A 14,916-nucleotide genomic window follows, 5' to 3' on the forward strand; every position below is an offset into this window, starting at 1 on the left:
GTTAGTGGAGCGTGTGTGGTTAACCGGCACACTAACCTGGACTTAACAAGGTAGGCAAAGGGTAACTTAATGTTTATCATAGTATCGTTGGAGCGTGTGTGGTTAACCGGCACATCGATTGAGGGGTAAATATTAAGGGTACCAAGTATATTTGCATGGTTACTTCACACCTTGTTTTGTGATCCTCGGCATCCCAGTCACAAAACCTGAAGGGCACACTCGAGATTGAAACATGCCATTGAAAAGTTCAATGAATCTCAAAAGAATCTAGGAGTTTCAAAACCAATTAAAACCTAATAATACATTTCGTTTATCTTGGTGGAAATTGGTGAATCGTCATTCACCTACCTTCAAATATTTTATAGCTTGGATTACGGCATCCCTCTTCCAAGTTATAAAATAGTTTGTTGGGTCCTAGCCTTAATATATCATATTGGGTGTTATATTAAGAACTTAAATCAACTTTACGTGAATTTCTCCCATTGTTGATGTCTGGTTTAGACAACAATGATCTTCCCAAACCAAGCTTTCCTAATGAATATGACTTCCCGAGTTTGGCTCATGGAAGTCATACTTCTCTTCCTCCACCTCCTCCAATTATTCTCCTTAACCCACAAGTTCAAGGTCACTCAAGCCCTAATGGCAAGCAAGGTCTATGTGTGATCACATCTTAGAGATGAAGTCACATATTGACAAGCCGGGAGAGTTGGGTGTCAAAGTCTTGAGAAAGTTGGATGTTCAATCACTTTCTAAGTCACATAGTGAGTTCCTTTGGGACTACTATGAAACAGACTATGACATGAACCTTAATGATCATATCTATTTGCTTGGTGCTGCTGAATCAGCAATGATTTGGAACGATAGTAAAGCATATTTGATTAGAAGATCAACTTCCCAAAAACTTTATGGACAGTGACAATGGTGACACTGGAAATCCAGAAAAAGCATTCTCTTCCAAATGGAAAGGGATTGGCCATAGTCAACCCGGTTGACCAAATGGTAAAGAGAAAGGCTAAGTCTGAGATAGTCCCATTACCAAAGGGTCCATATGTTTATTTTGCCAAAGGAAGGGGCGTTGATTGCAAAGCTGCCAAATTTACCTAAGGATGTTAAAGTCAATAAGTTTGACTCTACATCAGGTAGAGCCCATTATCTAACTCTGTTAAGTTCTATTCTGAGATCCTCATTACATGATGTGACTGGGTCACATGTTGATGTTTTAAGAATCAAAGAATAGAGAGAAATCTTAAAGGAAGTATATGTTGATTCTGATCGCGAAGGTGGATTTCGATCGCATCAGAATTTTGAGCAGTTGCTTAAGAAGTTATCATATATTGCTAAGGAATAGATAACAACAATTTTCCATGTAGATTGTAAGGATAAGTTTTTCCGCAAAGTTTTAAAATAAAACAAAATTGTTTAATTTTATTTATTTGAAGTATCCTTACAATGGCATTTGTGGAAAATTGTTGCTTATATGATTCCACTGACAGCAATATTGGAAAATGGATTTGATTCTTTCATTTGTGGTAGTGTCTAAATTTACCAAATCAGGAAAGTTCCTCATCTCCTAAGTTTCAATTGGACCGAAACTTGGAATCATGCAAGTTGAATACTATGATGAATGAGAACTTTCAAGCATTGGAAAATCAAAACTAATTACTTGTTCACATGGATGTGTGAGTCAAGTGAAGGACTAAAGGGATCGAGTACACATTCTTGTGCACTGGTCATGTCCACCACAAAGCTCGTTAAGACTATTTGATTTACTAAAGTTTAGTAAATATGGTTATACTTACAAGTTTAAGTATAATTCTGAAACATTGGAAAAGTTTCAATGTATGGCAGAACGAATGGGAAGAATCAAATTAGGCAGAAAGATAAAAGTTTCTCAAATCTGAAAAGATGGGAGAGTACTTTAGTATCATGTTTGTGATCATCTTAATGATTTAGAAATCATATCACAATTAGTCCTCTAAAGGTCATCTTAGTGCATTCTTATGACTAAGAAGAGGAGTCATGAATTGTTGAAATGGTTAGATCAGGAAGATGAGTCATACTTCGTTCCAAAACAATTCTTAGAGTCATACTCCAAGATTGTAACTTGAGTGACATATCTTAAAGAAAGGTTTAAAACACTTGTCAAATGTAAGAGTAAAAGTGTCCTACTCTTGTACATTTGAAATTGGTAAGTTGTGATGTTTTGGATAAAACAAAGATCAACTAAGGCCAATTGTGTGAAGTGTTTGTCTTGATAAAGAATCTGCACTATCTCTTGAATATTTGGCAAGATAGTCTTATATGTCAAGAGGATAGTGGGAGTCTTAAAGATCCTAAAAAGAATTTCAAGAACTAATCAAGAATAAAACCTGAGGTTCTTCACTAGCACACGACTTGAGGTTTATAACCAATCGTGTTGACATATTCTGTGCCCATTCCAGTTAAAGTTGGCTTTGCATAGGAGTTCTGAAAGTTCTCAATTGGTTGCATAACAACTTGGAAGCAATGGCAGGCGCTGTACTGCCAGGTGGCAAGAAGTTAAGATTGCATAAGTTCGGTCCACATGAGTTTGGATTTGTCATTATCTTTGTCTTGTGACTATGGTTTTGACGATTGACATGGATAAGAACACATACACCATAAAATCTAAGGGTCATAAGGTTTCTCTCCGATTCATGAAAATGATGGTGAGGAAACACTTCCACCAAGTAGATTTGAAGCAGATGGCAAAAGGTCTAAACAATTGAGACTATGATTACGGCATCCCTTTTCATAGTTCTGAAATTGTTTAGACAAACATGCATGCTATCTAAGGAAAGGTGTATGATTTTGATAAAGTTTTATCAAAGCATCTCATATCAGAAATATGAACTTTGGTAAGAAAGTCAATAAATTATTGATTTCTAGAAGTCCAGCTGATTTCTGAGTACATGTCAAAGCTAGTGGGAGCATAAGTGTTATGCTAATAATCATCATGTTAGTGGGAGCATGATAATTATTGTTAGTGTTGCAAGTTAGCAATGTTAATTATAGAAAACAAAAGTTTCAATTCGTGAGGCTGCAGGGATTGAAAAAGTTGTTTTGCTATAATTAAGGGAAAGGATATACTTCATTTCAGTTCTAAAGGCTTAGATTGAGACCTTAATCATCCTTAGTCAAGAATATATATATGAATTTCATGTTGGATTGGTTCAACTTAAGGAAATTCTATATATTGCGTTCTCAAAATTCGATTATGATTACAGCATCCCTCTTCATAGTCAAATTTTGAATACATGGCAAATAAAAATATTATAGCAAAAGACTGGTCTAGAATCATGTCTTTATGTGAGACATCATGAATCGTGTACCATTTGCTTTGGGTACAGGATCGATTGCATGTGCTATAATATTTGTCATTTCTAAATTTTTCCAAATGCCCAGAGGCATTAAGAAGGGAAAAGGTCTAGAATTGGTGGACAAAGTCGCTCTTCCTGAATGATTAAGTCGCTCTTCCTGAATGATTAAGTTATTCAAACCATCCACAGTCGGTCATATGTTGGAAGTAGATATGAATCAAGACTGTCATGGGTTGGTTTGTAGAGGTCCAAGTTGGTGGACAAAGTGGTGCTACAACACTCATGAGTGCTCATAAGTTCTGAATATTGGATTCAACCCGCGCTCATTTGAATCACTTCATGGATTTTATCACGAGTGATCATGAGACGATAATATCTTATATTCTTAAAACCTAGAGATATGAGTTGTTACTATGAGTTGGTTATACATTGATTGCACGAAAACGCATTGGTAACTCGATGTTATAAAACGTGCCTTTGTGTATGATTCAACAAGTAGTAGAACAAGCCATATGAGTCGAAGTTTATCCATTCCTTTTACCTTCGGGATAAAAGCGATATCTGTGGGCCCCTCGATGATTTAGCGATGACACATGTGAGTGCTTGGCCAAGCCAGGACTGATTTGATTTGTTCAATCAGTCAGTCATCATAAATCGAAAATCGGGAAACAACAAATGGACAGAGAGAATGATTATAATCCATGTCTCAGTCCATATGATATCTAGAATGGAGGAATATATGATCCCTTATCTAATGGACAAGTCATTGACAAGGCCAGAGTTCGACAGCGGCTATAAGAGCTATGACTGACAGTTAGGTTTTGAAGTCATACTCAATAATAGTTTTAGACTTATCCAAGTGGGAGACTGTTGGATTAATGTCTAAGTCCATAACTATATTTGGTATGTACTTGACCCGACCCGGCATGGTCCATTTGGGTTGCACTTCACCGGCACAATTTATATGGATAGTCTTTTGAGAATAGTATATTTATGATTTATATTAATATATTATAAGTTCAAATATATTAATATGGAATCATATTATTTAATTAGTATTGATCAAGAATTAATTTAGAATTAATTAAGTGATCAAAAAGAACTAATTAAATATGGACTCTTATATATATGGAATGGGCCAAGTTCATTTAGGTTGGGCTAAGCTTTCATGGATGGTCCATGGAGCTTTTAACCCATGGATCCTATGTAAATGAAAGGTCATGGGTATTAGGGTTTACATGGATGTAACCCTAATCCTCCATAATATATAAAGGGGTCCTTGGCTCACAAAATTGGCATAAGTGTGTGAAAATAAGAGTGGGCCGATTTTAGTGTGCATACATATTCTCTCAAGTTCTTCCAAGGTGTTTTGGTGATTTGTGATTCCATTTGAGGCTTCCACACTATTGGGGCTAAGCTCTTAAAGCTTGAAGACATCAAGCTACATCAAAAGGTATGTCATCTAACTAGAACTTTGTAGTATAGGTGCTTCATAATATGCTAGTTAGGATGAAACCTTGGAATAGTTAATATTTGCATGTATAATAGAGAAAACAGAGATCCAAGGTTTATAGGGTTGCATGTACACCATAAGAGTGTTAGAATGCTCAAAACCCAACAGTCATATCAAATTGAGTCCGACTACGATGAGTTTGTTACATGGTTCCGAGAACCGAGTTCGATGTAGCATTTGACTGAAGTCAGAAGATTGAAATCAATGCGATCATTGGTAACGCGCTCGTTATTAATGAAGTTTGAGGCTGGAAATGCTTCATGTTAAAGTGTGGTTATATCGCATTAGAATATGAAGGAAGGTAGATTCCATTCTGGAATTTAACTCTAAAAGACCTGAGTCTACGCGTTGCATCATGCGATGAGAGGTCATTAGAACACGACCCATCGGTCTGTTACAATAGATAAAGAAAAGCACTTATCCTAAGAAGAAGAAGGATTCCTCTATAAGGATTTATTTTGTAACTCGTAGGTTACAATTGAAAGTCCAACATAGTACGAAGAGCAGGTGCAAGATTGAGCATCGCCTGCGGTCAAGAAGTCCAAGAGTTAGATACTCATTCGAAGAAACATAGAAGTTACGATTATTACCTAGGATGAAAAGATAACGTATGGAATCATTAAACAAGCCCTATTTCGTTGATGATTTCGGGACGTAATCATCCTAAGGGGGAGATAATTGTAACGCCCGTAGATCCGGGCTAGTTAATTTAGGGACGATAAGCATCAAAAATGAATTTTTGATGGAAGTTTATTTAGAATGAATAATCTTAACCAAGTTGAGGTATATGTCACAAGGTTTCCAAAAATATAAAGAATGCCGAAATCCGAGTTATAACGGAGAAGCTATGACCTGTCGAAGTTTCGCGACAGAACCGGCACGACACAGCGCGACGTAAATAGTGAATTTACGTTAGAGCGATATTTGGCCTTAGGGATCTAAACAAAAGTCGTAAAATACGTTAAACCGAGAGTGTGCATAAAAAGAACGTCTAAATCTGACTTCGTATGAGGAAGTTATGATTTTATAACGAAGTTTTTTCCTATCCCGGCCTACTAAAAATAATATAATCAAAATAAAATCAAAATTAGCCGATGGAGTCTAAATGAAAGTTGTAGAGCATAATCTCACCTAAGCGTGGATATAAAGAACGTCGAAAACGGATCTCGTATGCGAAAGTTATGAATTTTGAAGATCGTGGCACGCATACCAAAGCTTATCCGAAGAGTACGCCCAGCGTAATCGTAGGGATCAGCCCCTATAAATAGAACTCAAGGGCTGCCGAGTTTGATGCTCAAAATCTTTCTTTCTCTCCCATATTCTCCTCGTTTTGCGTGCAAGAACTATCCCGAAGCCCCGGTATCATTCCCGAGCCCCGAAGCAAGTCCCGAAGCCCCGAGGATCCCGAGAAGTAAAGTTTCCGAGCCGAAACTCTGCCCGCGAAAGGCCCGGTTTTCAAGGAAAAACATCCCGGTTCTATCGGAAAAGTTTATTTTAAGAGACGAGGTGTTGTCTGATCATTGTCTTATCAAGTGAGTGTATAGTTACTTTCTTCTAACACATAGATATGAAGTATTTGCTATGAAATACGTGTTATGTCTTTATATATTGTTTTTTATTTATTTGATATGGATGTTGGATGAATGTTTTATATAGGTTTGTATATGATTTAAACTATATACGTAATTTATATCTACAAATATGTTGGGTAGAACATGGGTAGATGAAATAGTTGGTGAGTGATGAAAGATTTGTTTGAGGATGAGACGAAAGATGATATAGATCATGAGATGAGGGTGACAGGTGAAAAATGAGTGAAACCGTTACCCAAACGATGGCCCCCGCCATTCAGCAGAGTAGGGATGACAACCACAGACTATTCTAGACAGTCCTGTGGAACACTAGCAAGCTCGCAACTTGTAGGTGTTGTGAACGATGTGTTCACCGGTGTACTCTAAAAAAAACCCTGGCAGCTATGGACTTAGTGCCTTATATAAATACAATGGTAGCTATGGATTTAGTACTGTATGGATGAACCTTGGTAGCTATGGATTTAGTACTGCGTAGATGAACCTCGGGCAGCAATGGACTTTGTGCCAATTCCTTAGGTCAATCCTTAGGAACTAATGAATGAATGATAGTGGATTCTTAGGGTAAGAACATAAGAAATAAAGAGGATAATGGGGATGGGTAATTGGATTGTTTGTTTGATGATTAAATATAAAAAATTATATTATTGTGGGTTGAAAACCCTATATGCTCACCAGGCTCCCAAGCCTGACCCACTCAGTTTTCTTTGCATTACAGGTAATGACACAAGAGTATAAGTTGGTGGATTTGACGAGAGATTTTGGATTATAGATCAGTAGTTATAAATAACTGTTGTAAGGTCTATTTTATACTGTTTATGCTTTTGGCATGTATCGGAACATGACATCCCGAGATTTTATTATTTAATTAAAAGTAAATTCTCTTTGAGAAATGTTTTGATAAAGTTTTATCATATCTTGTTTGGGAACAAATTCCGCAACCGTTTTCTTTAAAAGATTACTCTGATTTATAAAACAAAGCATAAACAAATCGGTCTTTTCTGGCCGAGAAATTGGGGATGTCACACAAAGCATATAGGGTTCTCAACAAGCGTTCAAAGAAAATAGAGGAGACCTATTATGTTACCTTCGATGATAACTACGTCAAGAAACTGAAGACAACCGAAGGCTCTGTGGAGGAAATATTTCCAATCTCTGGTCAAGTTACGATACCCGTTTCAAACCTCTTTGAGCAGTACATGCTGCTATTTGATGAGCCAGAAAAGGCTATTCTCTCTGAATCTAAAGCTGCAGACAACAAGGTAGATAACTTGAAGAAGATAATCGGTGAAGCTGCGAAGAAAATGGCAGAAGAACAACTGGTAACAACCGAACAGCCAGACACAAGCGAACCTCCAAAATATAGTTCTCATATTCAGGGGGAGGGTTCGTCTCTTCCACATAACCAAGATTCACCATTCCGGGGGGAGAGCTCATCATCATTCATTCCAACCAAAAGTCAAGTCCAGGGGGAGAATTCTGAGCCTGAAACTGAGGAAGTATCATCATTCGAGGGGGAGAATACGAATTCAAACGATGATGATATTCAGTCAGAATTTGAAGAAGAAGTGAATGCCGAATTGAATCCCTCATATGATCCTAATTACCCTCCTCTCGTCAAATGGACCAAAGATCATCCACAAACACAGATTATTGGTGATTCGGCAGAAAAGGTTCTCACACGATCACAACTGAAAGCGAAACAAACTACACTTTTCTCTAAAGTAGAATTTTGCATGTTTAATTCATTCGTCTCCAAAGTCGAACCAAAGACGATCAAGACTGCACTCGATCATTCCGATTGGGTATAGACGATGCAGGACGAACTCAATGAGTTCGAACGAAGAAAAGTGTGGAGACTGATTCCAACACCAAAGGATGCTTCAGTGGTTGGATTAAAGTGGGTTTTCAGGAACAAGATGGATAAGGAAGGTAATGTGATACGAAACAAGGAAAGATTGGTTGTGAAAGGTTACTGTCAAGAAGAAGGCATAGATTATGAAGAAACCTTCGCTCCAGTAGCAAGGCTAGAGTCGGTTCGTATTTTTCTCGCCTATGCTGCACACAAGAACTTTGAAGTATTCCAAATGTATGTGAAGTGTGCCTTCCTAAATGGAGAACTGGAAGAGACGGTGTATGCAGAGAAACCACCGGGTTTCGTGAATGAGAAGTATCCAGATCACTGCTACATTCTGGACAAGGCAGTCTATGGTCTCAAACAAGCACCAAGGGCCTGGTATGAAACTCTAACTAGATTTCTGAAAATGTCTAAGTTTAAACAAGGTTCGGTTGACCCAACCTTCTTTCGTAAGAGAGAAGGTGACCACCTTATGATCGTTCAGATTTACGTTGATGATATCATTTTCGGTTCCACAAATCCTAGCTTAACAGCTGAATTTAGGAAGTTGATGGAAACTAAATTTGAAATGAGCTCAATGGGTCCTATTAACTTTTTCCTTGGCTTGAATATAAGACAGGGACCCGAAGGCATTTTCATTAATCAAGAGGCTTACACGAAGACATTGCTCGCCAAGTTTGGAATGATGGGAGATTCAAAAGTAAAGGTTCCTATGGCGTTTAACACCTTCTCTGGACAAACCGGCTGCTGACATGACCCTTTATCATCAGATGATAGGGTCTCTAATGTATCTAACAGCAAGTCGACCAGACATAATGTTCTTTGTTTCTTATTGTGACAGGTTTCAAGCTAATCCACGTGAACCTCAACTGCTAGTTGTGAAGAACATCTTTTGGTATCTGAAGCGAACCTCTTCTCTCGGTTTGTGGTACCCAGCCAAATCAGGGTTCTTTGTCCAAGCATTCTCAGATGCTGATCTTGGGGGATGTGGACTGGACTGAAAGAGTACCACAGGAGGATGCCAATTTCTGGACGGCAAACTTGTTAGCTGGAAATCCAAGAAACAAACTTGTGTGTCTCTCTCTACTGCTGAAGCAGAATATATAGCCGCAGCATCATGCACATCTCAGGTCATTTGGATACAAAGTCAACTTCGAGACTACGGCCTGAACATGAAGAAAATCCCACTATATTGTAACTCAGAGAGTGCAATTAGGATTTGTCATAACCTAGTGCAACACTCAAAGACGAAACACATAGTACTGAGGTATCACTTTATCAAAGATCATGTAGAAGATGGTAACATTGAAATTCATTTCGTAAGGACCACTGATCAATTGGCTGACATCTTCACTAAGGCCTTTCCTGAAGCAAGTTTTAATAAAATCCTACAAGGATTAGGAATGATGGAAGCTGAATCTATACCAAAATCTCTTTTATCTCAATAAAAGTTGGAAGCGAAATAGAGCGAACGCTCGGTCCATTTCGGGTTCGGTTCTTCCGGGGACCGAAGGCCTATTTCGGGTTCGGTCTCACCGGGCTCGGTTCGCCTCTCATCTCCAAATGATGGTTTTGGTTGTATAATATGTATACTTTTTCCTCGCAATTTATTTCATGTTTTTTCTTTTACTCTTATAAAATCCAAAAATATTTTTCTTTCTGTTTAATTCTTTTTCAAAAAATCTTATAAAATCCAAAAATATTTTCTTTCATTTTATTTCTATTTGCTTCTATCTTAATATAATTTATGTATAAGGTTTATTCTCAATGATGGAGCTAGGGCAGGTATAATTCTTTATCTATGTACTAGCTAAGCGTCCCTAGAAGCATGCTGTTGCATGACCCAAGCCTCAAACGATTTTGAGTGAAGCCTTAATGACTTGATATATACAAATCTTGTCTTCCCAATCAGGCTGTCAAATTCACTCTAATCATGAGCTACCTTACTCTTCTCAAATTGAGTTAAGAGTTTTTCTGCTTAGTCCATCTTTTATAGCAGAGGTACATTTGGTTCTTTGACCACCTCCTATTTATTCTCCATAATACTTCATCTCATACATGTAACCCTTGAGACTCTCAGCATTACCACTGAGATTTACGGTTACACAACTTCTGTGTTAATGATCTTAGTTTCGTGCCACTACGTGCTAAGTGAAAACCAAAATTCAAAACCTTTAAAGCATTGATGGTGAACAATTCAATGTTCTAGATTTCACCCCTTGAATTAACGAAACCACTTTTTTTGAAAGTACCCTGAAATCTCCTTTTCTTTTTGAGAGATCCTTATGAAAATGTCCTTCAACAAGACTTTTCTTCCCAAAGGATCCAGGTTTTTTTTTTGAGATTTCTAATTAACATTTATCAACAAGTCATTGAATATGTTCCAAACCTACTTGTTTAACAGGCCACATCAGTCTCACAAGTACTTCGTTCTATTTCAATCTTATATCAAGTATCAGAAACCAGAATTGAAGCGAAAGCCACCCTTAATAGCCTTATTTATAAAAGATGCCTTTCAATGCTTCTCAACGAGTACTTGATCGTAATTCAACGGGAATCCAAACAAGCACTTTAAAGTCTCTCTTGACTGTAAAGGAAGAGATTCGTGCCCGGAATCCACTGCTTTATGTCTTAAATGACATCACAAATTCCCAAAAATTGTTTGCTTTTTTTCTTTACCTTTGATACCTTCTTGCACGAAAATCTTGCATTTTCCAAAAGTCTTGTTCGGTTCTTAACGATGTAATGCAGTTATTTCCAAACGAAGGGATGCGTCGGTATAAAGCCTTTGGCTCTTATGGTAATAAAGATTCAAGCGATGACTCAGCAGGAAGTCTAATCGATTGGTGATTTGAAAAGAAGATAAGTATGGAAGGCGCGAGAATTTGAATCATTACCTAATCATGCATCATCTGTTGTCATATCGGAGTTGCAAGTTGTCAAAGCACGCCTTTTTAGGCGTCGTTTCCCAAATTAATGGAATCATTGCTCCCGATTTTTCTCTCTCTTCAAAATCGTATATAAGGGATTGATTTCTGTGGGATTTTTCTCTACCAAACTTCAACTCTCTCAAGCAAAAGAAGGCGATTTGATATTCACTGTTCATCTTCTTCTTCATCAAGGTTCAACAATGGCAGAATCTTCCTCCATTCAAGAAACCACTGCACGCTCCACTCTTCTCGCAATCAAGTCGAATCAGAACTTGTTGATCGATCTTACACCGTTCCTCTACGATACTTATATGCATCAAGTGGTGGAATGTCTAAAGTATTCCCCACTCACCCAAGCTCTATCAAGGGTGGAAGTCGTTCCAATGGCTTGTATCTCTCAAATCTATTCCACTGCTTCTTACGACAAAGGTGCAGACAATATTTACTTCGACATTCTCAACCAGAAGGCTTCAATTTCCAAGAGTCGCTTTTGCTCGTTGCTAGGGCTCTCTTATGACGAATCCATGGTGAACTTGATTCCATCTCAACAGGTCATCTTTTCTCAATGTTCTACAACATGGGGTACACTGAAACCCTAACTATTGTGACCAAGTTTAAGAAATCATGCCTTCCTCCTCAATGGAATGGCCTCTTCACCCTTCTTTTCAAAGGGCTTTCCGAAAGAAGTGCAGGATCTGATGGTGCTAGCAAGTCTTTCATGACTCTGCTTTATGGGTTGTACCATGGTGTCAACCTTGACTATGGTTTGGTTTTGTGGCTTCAACTTGTCCAAAGTTTGTCATCTGCTTCTCACCACACAGAAATTTCATGTGCCCGGTTCTGGACCATTATCACTCAATGGGTTATGGCGCGTTATCATGTTCCTATCATGGCAGACTCACTGCTCTCCTCCATTGATACATTTCATACCACAAACATCATTGTCACTCATCCGTCAAAGTTTCTCTTCGTTGACTCAATTCCTGAGTCAATGTATGCTTGTGTGTCCCCTGCGAGCAAGGTTATTCAGGAGTACAAGAAGCTTCCCCCTTCTGGTCCAAGGGAACTTACTCCTGAAATGATAAAATCTATTGAGGAAGTAGACAAACCTGCTAAGCGAGGCAAGAAGCAAGAAGCGAAAAAGGGGGATAAAAGAGGTCAAGTATTAAAGGTTCAGACTCCTAAGAAGCGAAAGTCTGAGAAGGCAGCACCTTCCCAGCCCAAGCAGAAAAAGGTCAGGAAACCTGCTCGGAAGCTTATTCTTCAATCATCAAGCGACTCAGACTCTGAGTACGTGCCTACTGGTCATAAACACACCATTCCTAGCGAATCAGAGAGCGAAAGCTCAGATGATGAAGGTTCGGCTCGTGGTGGTACACCACCTCGTTCGCCTACACCAGAGGTACATGTTCGCTCCCAAGCACCTACTCCTCCACATGTTTCCATCCCTATTTCCTTACCTCCTATTTTCCCTATTATCACATCTTAACCTTCCTTTACCATTCCCATTTCTACACCTATTTTCTCTGAAGCTACAACTACAACCACCACTGGAGTTCGGACCAACGTATCTGATACGGGGGCTCGTTCTTCAGCACCCGAAACCCCTGTTACTACCAAACTTCCATCACCTACCCAATCGACATAGACCAATACCATTCTTGGCGGTGAGGACTTGGAGTTTGATTCTACTTACTTCAGTCCTTATCGTGTCCAAAGCGATGATGATGAAGACGCTCCTCTTACCAAGCGACATCTTAAGGTTGTGACTGATAAAATTGATCAGTTACTTTCCTCGTCTTCTGCTGGTGCTTATTCGGAGGCAGCCCTCAAAGCCCTGTTCTCTTCTGTGGTAAAAGAACATGCTACCTCCATCTCCAATGCTGCACAGGCTATTGATGCTTCTACCTCCCAATGCCAGAAGGCTTTTCTTGCTGTTGAAGCCTCAACCAAAGACTGCAAGGATGCGACCGCAAAAGTCGAAAAACTAATTTCTGAAGCTCAACTATTTTTAGATTCCTTGCAGGCAGCAGCTCAGAAAAATGCCAAGACAGTGAATGCCTCTGTTGACAATCTCATGCGTTCACTGGAAGTTGAGAAGAAACATCTTGAAGTGGCTCGAAAAGCTATTGAAGCTGCTAACAAAGAGCTTCATACTAATGTTGACAATCGCTTAACTCAGCTTGAGGTCGAGCTTGCCGTAGAAAACCGAGTGATGGATGAGCTGGACAAGCGGACTTCCCAGCTCAAGATTCAGAATTTAAAGCTCCGAACAGCCACAAAAGAGCTTGAAGATTTGAAGTCTGAACGAGAAGTGATATGAAGCTCAGTGGGTGATGTCCATTCAATTTTGTTGCATCTCCTGGACGCCCATGACTCCATTTTGACTATCTCCATTCGACGCCATTTAAGCTGAGAAGCTACGACCTGATTTTGATATCTTAAGTAGGATTGAGGGTGTTCCGGAGACTATTGTCCATCCGAAACAAGGGGGAGAAAAGGTTACACAAGGTAAGGCTGGCAAGGCTCCATCTCAACCCCCTCCATAACCAAAAGCTTCTACTGAACCGAAGGATAATGTAGCTTCGGTCAGTAAGAGAGAAAAGAAGAAGAAGAAAATTGTAGAAGACGATGAAGATGATGATGATGATATTGAAGACATCATGGAAGGGAATCCTTCTAAGCTTAATCAGAAAATCAAGTCTACTGATAAAGAACTTCAGGAGAAGCTTCAGAAAGAAAAAGAACTTTTCGAGAAGGAGTTGAAAGAAAATGAACTCCTAGATAAAAAGAAGTCCATGTTTCCGGAATGGACTATTGAATCACTCCAGAGGGAAGTCATTGATGGACCGAGAACTCATTGGCTTGAACCTGTTATGTCGTTCGGCCTTGAGAACTCGAAGGATGCTCAATTCGATATGCCAATCACCCGAAAGGCATTTATCTTCCATTGCTTTGACTCAACGGCTGTCGTTCCCTCTCCAGACCCGAAGGTAGATCGGGATTTATTGGAGTTTTATCTGGAGTTTGCTCAGCCATAATACTTGACCTGGAGCACACAGAAGATTACAACGGTCAAGGTATTGAAGCCCTCTTCGGCTGGGAAATTTGTTAATGTTAAATTCAAAGTGACCCGAGGCTCGGATAGCTCGGTCCATACTATTTCCCTGGCTGATCTACCAAACTTGAACCCGCACGACTGGATACTCCTCAATAATATTTTGATGTCCAATCCTCAGGAGTATCAGCCAATCATTGATCACATCAAGCGAATGCTTGTTTGTTACATTCACGAAGTAGCAAAGATGGATCAAGAAATCGCATCTGCCATTCACAAGCGAACTACGATAAAACCGATTGGAAGAACTGGCAATGTGAATGCGATGGTCAAGGGCAAAATCGATCCTAAGTTTCATACTGTGATGTTCATTAGGGGCGAAGGTCAAAAGTACTTGTTCGCTCTTATTGACAAGCACCTGTTCTCAACTTCTTTCTTCGAGCACATTTTGGAGATCATACACAGGTGTAATCAGAACAGTGAAGCTGACAAGAAGTTGTTCACCGATATGCTTCGTTGGTACATTCAGTTTTGGCACACACTTCTTGCGATCATCCCTCGGCTGTTCAAGGTTGTGAAGAAGGTCAAGGTCACTCAACCGAAGTAGTATCTCGCCTCAATTGACGCAAA

The sequence above is a fragment of the Lactuca virosa genome, chromosome 2 (assembly GCF_052849685.1).
Source record: "Lactuca virosa cultivar CGN04683 chromosome 2, Lactuca_virosa_CGN04683_v6, whole genome shotgun sequence".
Lineage (NCBI taxonomy): Eukaryota > Viridiplantae > Streptophyta > Magnoliopsida > Asterales > Asteraceae > Lactuca > Lactuca virosa.